Consider the following 14,120-nt stretch of genomic DNA (forward strand, 5'->3'; position numbering starts at 1 on the left):
CTAGTATATATATAGGTGCAAGTACTTAACTTACTTTACATAAGTAACTTACTTTTACTTAAACATGAGCTTAGGGAATAGGGCTTGGGTGATCATTCTTTTTGTCTTTTTTATCATAAAAAAACAATTTTTTTTGCTATTTCTTGAGGCAAACATGGCCAAATGTGAAAATTAAGCTAAACCATGTTTTCCCCTTGTGAGGTTAACTATCAGAGCTCAGATAATCCCCCTTCATAGCAAATCTGTGCATTTGTAATAATAATAATAATTGTATCTATTGGCCTCACAAAAAACAAACATAGAGCAGCTGTAGTGTCCCTGGCACAAGCCCTATTCATTGAACCCATGTGGAAAGGGGGTATATTGGCTCCGAACCAGCTAATATCCAGCTGTGTATAGATATTGCCTATGTTTGTTGTTTGAGCCCTTTAAAAAGAATTTTATTCTACATTATTAATTTACTCATGCTACATGTGTTGTTTGTATCTATTTACCATACTAATTATCTTTCTGATCATTCATTCAATGTATAACAGGAACAGGAAAGAGTAACTGTCTTATTTTCTCATTTTCCAGGCTGAAAAAATAGGATCATCATATATTCAAGCTCATCTTTTATTGGACACAACTTGCGACTGTAAAAGTGTTGGAGTTGCAGTTTGCTGGTAATTGTCTTTTTTATTGATAATCTAGGAGGTGGGGGCTTTTGTTCAAGCAAATCTACAATGCTGTGCAGTAAAATATATAAATATGTAGAAGGAAAAGGAAAATACAAAGGTGAAGTTTATTGTTGTAGTATCAATAACTATTCACCTATATTTTTTACATTTAAATGAAAGTTGCCATATTGCTTGACATCTTAGATTTCTTTTTAGATTTTTTGTTTCAAATGAATGCTTGAAGAAACATTTTATGCAAAGAGTAATCTATGCCTCATATTATTCAGGAATGTTAATTATATATATAAAAGGGCTGTTGTTTTTAGAACTCTGGTCAATACTTGGCTATTAGAACTATTCTTGTCTTAAGGCAGAGAGACTGCCTCTGCTGAGCCGAGCAATATGGCAATGCTGCCTCCTGTATGAATAGGAAATAAGCAAAGTCATAGACTGATCAACATTAATCATATTTAACACTTAGAACAGCAAAATGTGGGCATCAATATTTGTTTATTTTGGCCAAAAATCATGAGAGGACCTGCAGCTCCTCTCACCTCCTCATGTGCTGATGTATCTGCCAATAAGGTGCATAGGCACTGAAAATAAATAAAGTCCCCATGGTGTAGACTTGTGGATTAAGGGGTGTTAAAAATAATTTCCAAACGTTAATGATTTGAATCATTGGGGGTGCCCAATGTATTGGCTACCCCCAGTGATTTAACCTTTTTTTCTCATTTTAAGTTTGAAGGGCATTATTTGCTGATAGTATCTGTTTAATATGCAGGCATAGTTCCATTATTTTTAATGTAGGTGTGTTTTTAATATAGTGCTTATTATACTTCTTTTGGGCTTACAGCAATGGGGAGAATGATTCATTTGCTTCTATATGGTGTATCTTTCTGTCTTGGGATATACAATGAAATAGTAGGATTTTGGTACTCAGGATGGAAATAAAATAAACTCATAATTTCCATATATTACATTTGTAGTATACCAATAAGAAATGATATCTATTGTGCTTAAAATAAGGAAACCCCATGTAAAACAAACGGCATTGCTTACAGTGATCTGTACATTGTGTAACTTCATGTTCCCCTGCACCATAACAATTTCTTTGCAATCATTTATATTGAGACTGCTATTTAATGCACACAAAGTGCATTATTATTGGGAATGTTTGAATGTATAAACCTGCAGAATTATTTACTTCCATTGACATACATTGCATGACGTGATACACAAACTCTGAAGAAAATACTGTTTTTATTGCATGACGTGATACACAAACTCTGAAGAAAATACTGTTTTTATTGCATTAGACTATAACAATCCTCACAAATTGTAGTCTAAATTGTATATATATATATATATATATATATATATATATATATATATATATATATATATATTGGTTCCATTTTACAAAGAGATAAATCTATAAAGATGTATAAACAAATGTGTGTTTCTATAAACAATTTTTAACAGTGATATGAAAGTAATTAAGGTAAGCCATTACAGCAGAAAGAATATCAATATCACTCTTGTCCTTTACATTTCCCTGCTGCTATTAGCATTTCAGTGCTTTCAAAGTAGACCTAACCTCTTACAGGGTTTATACAAACATATTTGATAATGTGCAACTCCATTTAATGAAATCTATGCTTCAGGAAAATTGCAGTTACAGTATGTAAATGGACTAAATACATGCTAAAGTAGTCAGGCCCTTCTCCAATTATTTAATTTTACTTTGTAAAATTACTAAATAATTACTAAATAGACATTTGAGTCTCTCAAATATTTTATTGCAAAGCACTGACACTTTAAAGGGATCCTGTCATCGGAAAACATGTTTTTTTCAAAACGCATCAGTTAATAGTGCTACTCCAGTAGAATTCTGCACTGAAATCCATTTCTCAAAAGAGCAAACAGATTTTTTATATTCAATTTTGAAATCTGACATGGGGCTAGACATTTTGTCAACTTCCCAGCTGCCCCCAGTCATGTGACTTGTGCCTGCACTTTAGGAGAGAAACGCTTTTTGGCAGGCCGCTGTTTTTCCTTCTCAATGTAACTGAATGTGTCTCAGTGGGACATGGGTTTTTACTATTGAGTGTTGTTCTTAGATCTATCAGGTAGCTGTTATCTTGTGTTAGGGAGCGGCTATCTGGTTACCTTCCCATTGTTCTTTTGTTTGGCTGCTGGGGGGAAAAAGGGAGGGGGCAAAAACAGAACTAGAGGGGGGCGGGCCCTGGCGCAGGACGCGCAGCCAGGTCCCCGCCCCCCTCCGTACACCCGGAACTGGCCGGGGAACATGCGGCGGGCAGACTGCCGGGGGGCACTGAGGGGGTGAGAGCCCTGGCCCGCTCGCACCCCCTGCTCCCCCGGTAGTTCCGCCCCTGGGAGGGGGGTGATATCACTCAAACTTGCAGTACAGCAGTAAAGAGTCATTGAAGTTTATCAGAGCACAAGTCACATGACTTGGAGTAGCTGGGAAATTGACAATATGTCTAGCCCCATGTCAGATTTCAAAATTGAATATAAAAAAATCTGTTTGCTCTTATGAGAAATGGATTTCAGTGCAGAATACTGCTGGAGCAGCACTATTAACTGATTCATATTGAAAAAATGTTTTTTTCCCATGACAGTATCCCTTTAATAACAGCTTCTTCTTACTATTTAGGGCTACATCACACGTGCATTATTATGAAATATTTGAATAATGAGGCCTAAAACCTGTGGAAAGTATGAGCATTTTTACACATGTATATCAGCCAGGCATATTTCTAAATGATCAATTATTAATTCTGCTTTTCCAACAAACATTTGCACAGATTCATCTTTTCACCAAAACATGTTTTTGTTGATCTGAGCTTTGTATGATGTATTGCCGAATGTAATAATGTAATGTGCAATAACAGCAAACCATGTACAATATAAAATTGAGCACTGTATGTTTATATAGGTAATGACTCGCATGAAAATGCCTATAATAAATATGGGGAACTTAATGGACATTTAATAGTAGTATTGAAGAAATTCTATTAAAAGTTTTGTATTGAGGCAGGAAACACTTACTTTTTGGCAAACACCTTCAAATGCTGCTTTTATTCTTCTAGGGAGAAGATTAATAATTATATATGTACAGTTAGGTCCAAACATTTTTTTTTCTAATTTTGGTTTTGTACATTACCACAATAAATTTTAAATGAAACAACTCAGATGCAGTTGAAATGCAGACTTTCAGCTTTGATTGAATAAAAGGATTGCATAAAAATGTGAGGAACGAAAGCCTTTTTTTAACACAATCAGTTATTTCATTATCAATGAAGCAGATAAAAGCCCTGAAGTTGATTTGAGGGGGGGGGGGTGCTTGTATGGTCAAATGAGCTCTCCATGCAGGTTTTCTCATCTTGACAAAATTTTGATGCTCAATTTGAGATAGCTCATAGTACAAGTTAATCCAGGGACTGGTTCGATTGCCATCTTGGAGTCAGGAAGGAATTTTTCGCCCTCTGAGGCAAATTAGATAGGCTTCAAACTGTAACTGTAGCAGTAAAGCTTATATAGACTTGGGTTGAACTTGATGGACGTGTGTCTGTTTTTCAACCTAACTTACTATGTTACTTTGAATAAACATGGCAATTAACTGATTAAACTTTATTTCCGCTTTAGCATATGCACTCTAGTTTAGCAATTGTGTTAAGACATGGGGCAAATGTATTGAACATAAGAGGCAGATTTATCATCCTTCAGTACACTTTTTTGACAGCCAGGAAAATGTTTAGTAAATGTTTGTGACATGGGTGCACACTTTTAAATGTAAGTGATTTGACCACTGCAATACTGAGCTGCTATAGGTTCAGCATTCAAATGCAGCCCTTTCCTTGCCTCCTGGTCAAGACAGGCTTAAGGAACAATACTCACTTTCAACTGCTGAACCTTGTGCCTCATACCAAAAATAGGCATAACCTAAAACTTGAAGAACAGTGAGAATACAATTAGGCAACTGCACTTTGTGTATGTCATTTTAACTAGTGCAATTTTCAGGGACGCTTGGCCATAAGTCAAGGTGAGAACTTTGGTGTCTGTCGGGTTACCAGGGGCAGCAAAAATCAGCCTCAGGTAACTTTTAGAGCTAAAAGTTAAAAATGGAAAATATGCTTTTCAAGTGCAGTTAGCACAACTGTACTCTCTGGTGCACAGGCCTGCTCCTCCTGCCACTCTGCCACAAAATACATAATGTGGGGGGGGCAGGGGGGCACCTCTGGTAATTTTGCATCAGTTTTTGTACCTAGAACTATTTTTAATAATATCAATAACTATTGTTTTCTGTTTTTTTTAGTTAGTCCATTTCCTAGAGTAATTATGTTAGCAGCTATTCAGTTCTGTTATGATTTACATAGAAAATGGCTTAACTTATTTTCAAGGAAATTTCTTTTGTAACGGAAAACCCACATTCCTATTGTCCTTCACCTCAAAGGCAATACACTAACACATTGCATTGGAAACACAAAAGAAACCCTACAGGAAGCACAACACGTCATATCAGGGAGGAGGGTGGTTTCCAACAGGAAATAAGTCTGTGATGGGTGTTATATAGAAAACACAGATGCACTTATTGCTTGATTTTCTCATGTGGACAAAGACTAGAGCCAAACTCATTTATCATGTATTATTATTATTTTCATCCTTTATTCATATAGCAGCTCCATGTCCTAGCGGCACGAATATTTTACTTTGTTCACATTATACAGTACTTCCTTTACATTAGTGGCTGACATGCAAATAGTTATATTAATTTTCCTATGCAATTAGAACACTATTTTACTGCCGTTTTCCTCAGTGAATATAGTATTACCAGTCATGATTTGCAATTGAAGTTACAGGGGCAGAATACCCCTTGAACAACATGAGTACAATGACATTTTCTTCTGCTAAATATATTTTGCAAACAATTAAATAGTTTCAATTGCCCTGTTTAACTTAGGAACTAATAAAAATGACGGATTATGAGCTTTTCTTAATTGTTTTAACATTATTTTTAGTTAATTATTATTGAATGTGGAAACTGCAACTGAAAGCAGTAGCTGTCCCTTTCTGCAGTAGTGGTTCTTACCCATGAAACAATGTAGTCCGAAATCAGCACAACCTCTAAAAAAACTTGCATTTAACTATAACTTTAAAACCATCTAAAGTTTATACATTTTATTTATTGGAAAGTTGCTTGGATTAAATTTTCTTTAATTAGGAAATAATGTTATGTTTGCATTTAACTATTGTTCCCTGAACTTTATGAATGGGCTCCTTTCAAGTTGTGCTCAGCTTGAAATGCACAGCAACATACAAAACTTTTTTGGGAATTTTTACAACAAAAATGTTTTTCCTAAATATACACGCTCTAGTCTATAACATAGATCTGTTGAGTGACCTGAATTTGTTGATGGTATTTGTAATTTCCTTTGTTTATCTCTTGAAGAAGCTGCAGCAAAACTATTATCAAAAGTGACTCCTGAAGAAGTGACCTGCAAATTAGGCAAATTCATCCCAACTTCTGGGTCTGTATCAGACTGTAAGATAATTTTCAGGAGGAATTACACCTGCCCTGAGCTTCTGTTATATAGTGTTTGTGTAGATAAGCCAGATTGCCCTTGAACATTATGAGAATTCTATTGTAGGAAATCATGAGTGTATGATGAAGGGAAGAGGAAATGAAGACATGATCTGGATCTTATGCCTAGGAGAGAGGAACACCATCTAAACATAGTTTTGTGTGTGCCAGTAATAAAGTTCTGGTATAGAATCACATTTATCACTTACTACAAGTCTAAATTATAATAATAGACTACGGGTGGGAGAATTTGCTTGCACCATACTTTTCATTATCTATTCATATAATAATTGTTAAATGACATTAGCAATTGCAACAAAACAGGCTACACATATGTATTTGCTATGTGATTAGCAAACTGTGTGGCAATGCAAAAAATCTTTGAATAAACATAGTCAATAGACTGATTGCATTTGCCCAGTGTATTTCCAAATGAAATGTGATCTAGTTAATGCACCAAATCGGAGTGGGCCCTTGAGCCAGAATTTGGATCATACACAGTGGCCTACCAATGGTCAATGTACAAGGACCATATGAGAGTGCTATTGCACTCTTCATCCAACAGTATTTTTAAACCTGTCTGATAGCTTGCTGATTTTCAGCCAGATATCAGAAGGTGGGCCTCATATAGCTTCAGTCTCGGTCGGGGTGTATCAAGTTGTCAGCTTTTATTGGTCCTTTTATGGCATCCTTTTAGCCGTTGATTGATACCGTTGAAGTCTTACTAGGGTTTACATTAGGCCAGCATGTCACTGGGCTAACTAGTAAAAATACAAGTCTGGGGCTGGTATTACAAATTTACCAGGAATTTATCTACTGGTAAATTTGTAATAATTAGTCCTCTGTCCCTGGCATGCCTTTGATGTACCCCAACACAACTCCAATCCCCTCTCCCGGCTACCCCTCTCACCCACAGACAGCTGCCCTGCTCACTCAATTCTTTTCCATTTGGCCGATGATTTATGTTTCCAAAACATGCCCCTTATGGCACACGACCCGACCTGTCCGGCATAATGCCGGCTGAAAGATGGCAACCCTAATTCTTACTGTCAGAGCATCTACAGCAGTTTTAGCACAATTGCTTTTCATTTTAAAAACACAACTTACTTTATTTTTATGTGTCAGACGTGTTTAAGAGATGCATGTTGAGCTCAAAATGTTGCTGAACAAAAATCTATTTGCTTGTGTAACAAGTGCATATAAACACAATAAATGTATTTTGAAGTTTTTCAATGTGCATCTGAACTGGTGCATGTTCATATACCTATGTGAAACAGCCCTTACAAGGAAAATGTATACTTGCATTGCTAGTACTGCACTATTAATCTGACCACCAGATATAAGGAATGAAAATATGTGATCTGGTAATCATTCCAAATGGGCTATATTATTATTCAGCCAAGGAATCCTATCTTAACCCATGTCTTGGGTTGCAAACACATATTATTATCTGTAAAGTACAGTTACATAAAAAATTAAGTACCCTTGCAGGTACTGCCTACCTTCTAAATTTAAAGATTCTGGTGTTTTTAGACCGCAATGCTCACTGAACAATTAGACACAGGAAGGCAGTAATATCAATGATCTGTAATTGAGGAAATTTTTATTCAAGAAATTGCAGTAATATTTTCCTTTTTATCTTGGAAAAAAATTTGTTCAGGTTTTTAAATATATTTATAGAATTTCAAATCTATTGGGACCAGCTGCATTTTGTTTTCTACAAGAATGTTTATAATGAAGATCACGTAAAAAGCACTGGGAAAAACACAATTTCATGACAATATAATAAATCCTGTAGACTATTTGATAGGATTATATTATTCATTTTTGCCAGTATTTTATTAGAATGTCATTGATTTAAATTATCCTACAGGAAAAAAAATCAATCATAGTGTTTTTTTCTTTGATACCATTAATTTCCATTGTTGCAAAAAAAAGAGCAATTATTCAGATGAAGTCAGGTTGATAACCTTACACATCCCAAACACCACTGTGAGTTTGTGCTATATGGTAAGCTGACAACACATAATTATGCCTCTTTATAGGTCCCTGGTAAGGCCTGATATGAATTATGCAGTGCAGTTTTGGACTCCAGTCCTGGAGAGAGTGCAGAGACGTGCAACTAAACTGGTTAGAGGGAAGGAAGACTTATAGACAAATAGCAGGGGACCTTTTTACCCATAAAGAGGATCACCGTACCAGAGGCCACCCCTTCAGACTAGAAGAAAATAACTTTCATTTGAAGCAACGTAGGTGGTTCTTTACAGTGAGGACAGTGAGATTGTGGAATGCACTGCCGGGTGATGTTGTGATGGCTGATTCTGTTAATGCCTTTAAGAGTGGCTTGGATGATTTCTTGGATAGACATAATATCAAAGTCTATTGTGATACTAAATTCTATAGTTAGTATAGATATGGGTATATATAATTTATGTGAAAGTAGGGAGGGGTGTGTGTATGGTGTGTAAGGGGTTGAACTTGATGGACTTTGTCCACTGCACATTACCCACATTAATAATATAGCTGCTCTTCACCTAACTTACTTTCATTTTTAAAATTCTTAGACAATATGCCAAAGCAGGGCAGAAACACGGTAACTAGATCACTATCTTACTGTTACACTGTTCTTACACAGTATGATTTTCTTTGTTTGTCAAAGTCAGATTGCATTTTTAATGGGAACTAAATGTCCCTATTACTTTTTAAACAGTAAGTTTAAACAGCCCCCCTCCTTCCATCAAAGCTACACCACAAAAATGCCCTATTCCCCATACCCAGTGGCCAAAGCAGAGCTACACAGCAGGGTTGGCAGTTGCCATGTCTCTTTTAATATCCCTTATGTTCTATTTTAAAGTTATTGCTGCTGGTGCATAAATAGGGTAATTTCTGCACCTTTTAGCTATGGGTTTTCAAAATGAATAAACCTCACAAAAACGTGGTTACCTTCACTAAACTAGGTCAAAGTCATGTCTATGCAAATGTGATTTTACTTATGCAAAACCATTTCTATTTAGAGCAATTAGCAGCAGGACTGTGTTTCACGTAAAGACTGATGTTGTTTTAACCTCAACTTAAAATTTTAGGAAAAAGTCAGTCCTTTAGGTTTACTCTCTCTCTTCCCACAGTTTCTCAGCTGTTTCAAAAGTCTCCAAAAATGTTGTTTTAACCTGCAGCATATCATGGATTTGACAAAGTTCCAGATTGAGAGATCATTCAATCTGCACATTAAAAGAGCAAATTTATCTTATGCATACTGTAAAGGAAAACATCAAAACCAAGTGAACTTGATATTTAGCATTGGGTCTGGCTCTTTTTCTTGTGACTTGAACTACCCGACTGTGTCGTTCAAAGCTGGGACTCAGCCTAGAATTTGCACTTGGCTATGTGATATCTTTTGAATTGTGTTCTGAAGACTTGGCAGTGAGTTTCTCATATAATCAAAGAGCTAGAAATGAGGAGCATTAGGAAATGTGTCATCATCATTATTTATTTATATAGCGCTGTCAAGATACGCAGTGCTTAAGATGTACAATAGTTGAGTGCTCTAGGAAGCGATCTTTCATCTGGTCTCAGTAGGTGCCATGTACTGTATGCGGCTATACAAAGTACTCTTGAAATGCTGTTTTTCCATAATTAAGGTGCAAGGAAAAACAGCACTTGGGGGCAGATTTACTAAAGGGCGAAGTGACTAACTAAATTCGCCAGCGTGATGTTATTTCGGTATTTTGCTGATTTACTAACAGTTGCTGGCGTAACTTCGCTAGCAAAGGAGATAGACTGTAGCGTTACTTCGCTCCCTTACTCCTGGCGAAGTTGCGCTCTGGCAAGTGGACGTAACAACGATGCGGATTTTACTGAACGTTACCTCTTGCTCCAGACTTGCCTTCGCACCTCAGACCAGTCGAAGTGCAATAGAGTAGCTAGAACTTCCTCACAAAATAGTTGAAAATTTTACTAAGTCCCAAAAAACGCTGGCAACTTTTAGTTTTTCAGGGTGATAGGCTTCAAAAGATCGTAAATTTTTTCTGGGGTACCCGGCTTCCCCCCCTACATTTCCTAACATATGGCACATAAACTATACACTGGGCTCATGTGTAGGGCAATATAACAACTCTATTTTATTTTATTAAGGTTTCAAGTGTAGTGTGATGTATTGGCTGCAACATAAACGTCGATTGAACTTTATCTTCCTGCCGTATGCAAATTAGGCAACGCTAGCACTACTTCGCCAGTGTTCAGCGTCCTCAGCGCAACTTCAGATTTTAGTGAATTAGCTGGCGAATCTACGCCTGGCGAAGTGTTGTGATGTGAGTGAAGCCGTCGCTGACAAATTTAGACTAAGGTTAAGGGAGTTGTTCCTGAAATACATCTGGTGATGTCGGTCTGTGACCTGTTGTAAGTAAACCACCCTTTTACTTTTTAACTGGAGTGCCGCCTTTCCATTTCTTTGCATATTTGATTACAAGGTGAACGCTGGTGGCTAAGCACCCGGAGCTGCACTAATTATGCACACAGGAGGTGAGTCTGGAGCAGCCAAAATCGTTTTTTCCACTTTACAGAAAGAATTCGCCAGCGCTTGGTCTAACTCACGCTGTGTCGTTGACCAGCTGCTATATACACCATTGTGCCATTGCTCGGTCTAACTCACATTCTGGAGTTGACCAGCTGCTATAAACGATAAAAAGCCAATATTTGTATACAAAAAAAGAGAAAAATGGCCAGTGCACAGTTTGCTTTTAAACTACCATTGTTCCCTCTAATTCCTTCTCATCTTTGTGTGCAAAAAAAATCTTTGTGCGCACATTTTAAACATGTGCACATTTTTAAAAACTTTGTCTGTGGGTTATAATCAATGCAAAATGTAGTTTCCCCACAAATTTCTTCACCACAATTTGTTGTGTAAACTGGAATCCAAATTTGTGCGCACAGTTTAGAGGGAACATTGCTCACTAGAGTCACTATACAACTATATACTGCCTGAACTGTGATACACTGCAAAAATATAGATGTAACCTCTCTTGTAAAGAATTATAAAATTAGTGACCAGTAGGGTTCCTACCTTTTCTGGAAAAAAATACAGGCCTTCCTAATATATTTATCTTTTTTTGTATTAATAACATTAGGATCAACCATCGTTTTTACTGGCTAGGCTAGTTAAATACCGGCCAGGTGGCAACTCTAGTGACCAGTTTCATGACCATAAAGAGACATGAGGCCTAGGGTCTAGTGCTTTAATACAGGTCATCTAATGACCTCATATTTTACAGCAAGGGAGTACTTTTCTTTTTTTTTTCTGTTTTTCAGTCTTTTCTTTTTTTTCCTGTTTTTCAGTCTTGAAAAAGACTGAAGTCCATCAGGTTCAACCCCTCCAAATGAAACCCAGCATCCATACTTACATACTCACACCGACGCAATGCACACACATTCACACAGACAAAGCACCGGTTATAACTGATAATATCACAGAGCACCAATTATAACTGATAACATCACTGACCTCTGTTATATATGAATATATTTTAACAATATTTTCATGGCTCTTGTTTTAAACAAATATAACTGTACTGATTTTTTTTCAATTAGGAAATTAAGTAAAAATTTGGTCATGCTCCATTAAAAAAATAAGGTGTCATTTACTTATCCCATGGGTGCAAGCAGTCTGTAGTTAGGGGCAGAAAGCAACATCAGAACCCTGACGGGTGGTGGGTGCGTGGGTGCATGGACGCTTACATACTGTACCTCCCCTCTTCCACCCCTCACCAGTATAGTTCTAACTAACACAGTACAGTATTTGTATTTGTGGGTGAAGGGGCAAGCCTTTGTATTTTGAAATGACCTGGAGAGGCTTGCAGCAATTTCTGAAGAGCGGAAAATTTTGCCTGTTGGTGCAAGTTATAAAGGGTCTTTTACAACTACGAGTTCAGTTGCTGTCACAAAAAATTCCCAGCAGTCAGTTGTGCAAAGAATTAAAGGTACTTATGTCTAATGGCACTCTTTGCTAGGGCTGTCACCTATCTGTTTTTCACCCATACAACCCAGTTTTCAGAAGGGCTGTCTGGGCTAAAGGTGCTTGTCTGAATCTCCAAATTAGCTAATACAGACAGGACTCTGAAGCCATTGCTGTGTCATACCATTGCCCCCCTGATGTTGATGACATGCCCCCTAAATGGCACCAATTTACATCACCCATCCCCCAAAATCTCAAGAAAATGACAAAAACATAGTCAGAATTATAAGAGGAAGAAAGATTTTGTTCCTTGGAATTCTAAAAATATTCACAGTCAAAACTTACACATATTGAGCATTTTCTAATCGCTGATACCCACACACTTATTCATTAGTGATAATGACTAATCTCTTCCATTTCTAGTAACTAACATGAAATGTACATTGCATCATTGATGCCTTTCGCTACCAGGGTCCTGGGTGCAATTTTGAACAGGGGACAATTGCCAGTGTGCTTCCAAATGTAAAATACATGCTAAATTGTCTATTGATGAAACAGATTGATTTGACTGATTTGAACAAGGAACTATCACTGTTTAACATGTTGGTGCAATGTAATATAAACCTTTATATAAACTTAATAGTTAAGTAATAGTTGAGTTAAGTTGTGAGTATATTGCCTGGATAATTTCTATATTGTCAGGTAGCATAGTAAGGAAGTAAATTAAAGTTTCATTTTGTTTGCATTTTCTTTTTTCTTGGTGGTTTAAAGGGAATTTCTCTAGTAGCCATGTCTGAGAGTTTCTAAACAACCAATGAACTGAAGGTAAGACGCAGCAATTCTGTTATTTAAAATAGCCGAAAGATTTAAGGTATTTGAAGGCAACCTAATAAAGTCTGAAATGCTTGTACCAGTTATATCCCATTTGCAGCCCACAAATTGAACCTTTGCTTTTATCTAGGACCCACTACTTTGGGGTCCTGCCTGACAGTAATTTCCTTTGTCTCTGATTTTGGACCTACTTATACCTGGTGCCGCATGCTGATCTCTACTGGAATCAGCAAGGCAGAGAATTAAGGGAAATTGGCATAAAATTAATGCAAATAATACTGTACCATTGTTTATGTACTGCTGCTTTCTGCACATATTTCATATGGCCATTGTTCATGTTCTCTTTGAATGGCATTTCTTTTGTCATTTTGAAAATACATAACAAAACACACTGTTTGCACTAAGGAATGTGCCTAAACATCAAAATAATATGTAGCTTGCCTTGTCTAAGTAAAGCTGAAATAGAAACTGAAATTGCAGAGTGACATCTAAATTCACACTCTGCACCACAGACCTCCTCAGGAACATTAGACCACTGAAAGGAAGCGTGGGTACCTTCACATTAGTGCACTTTGTGCAGGATGCTGGGACTTAACTGAACACTGTTTTTTTTCTTCTGAAATAAGCATTTTTTCTTTTGAAATTACTAGTATTTTTACATTTTATTGATGAATGGTTTGGGGGCCCTTGCTTAAATTCAAATTATGAACTCATGGCCTAATAGAAACATACTGGCACTTTGAGATGTTTTTCATTCAGGTCGGTGGGAACTGGCAACTTGGGGTTCTTTTGCTGGTTAGAGAAAATACCTGTTCATCAACCTTAATTTTATAGGTGACTGATTGATGGTTAATCTCAACAAAATAATTTGCCTAAACTTGAGTGTCATGAGCTATTCTGTGATGTAAATATGTGCATTCTCACAAGTAGATACCAATTAGTAACTGGGTGGACTAATTGCATGCTGCCCAGCATGTCATGACAAAAAAAGATGTCATGTATGTAAACAATACATTATGGGGCCCATTCACTAAGCTCGAGTGAAGGATTCGAATGAAATAAATTCGAATTTCGA

The 14,120-nt window shown here is 36.8% G+C and overlaps 1 protein-coding gene across 1 annotated transcript in view; it reads left to right on the top strand.

Annotated features, from left to right (window-relative positions):
* Positions 1 to 573: 573 nt before the first annotated feature.
* Positions 574 to 14,120, top strand: part of fyn.S (FYN proto-oncogene, Src family tyrosine kinase S homeolog) — a gene marked incomplete at its 5' end in the record, with an annotated part of 114,451 nt that continues 100,904 nt past the window's right edge. The window contains 1 exon segment of the mRNA NM_001086651.1: positions 574 to 665.

This window comes from Xenopus laevis, chromosome 5S (genome assembly GCF_017654675.1).
Source record: "Xenopus laevis strain J_2021 chromosome 5S, Xenopus_laevis_v10.1, whole genome shotgun sequence".
Taxonomy (NCBI): domain Eukaryota; kingdom Metazoa; phylum Chordata; class Amphibia; order Anura; family Pipidae; genus Xenopus; species Xenopus laevis.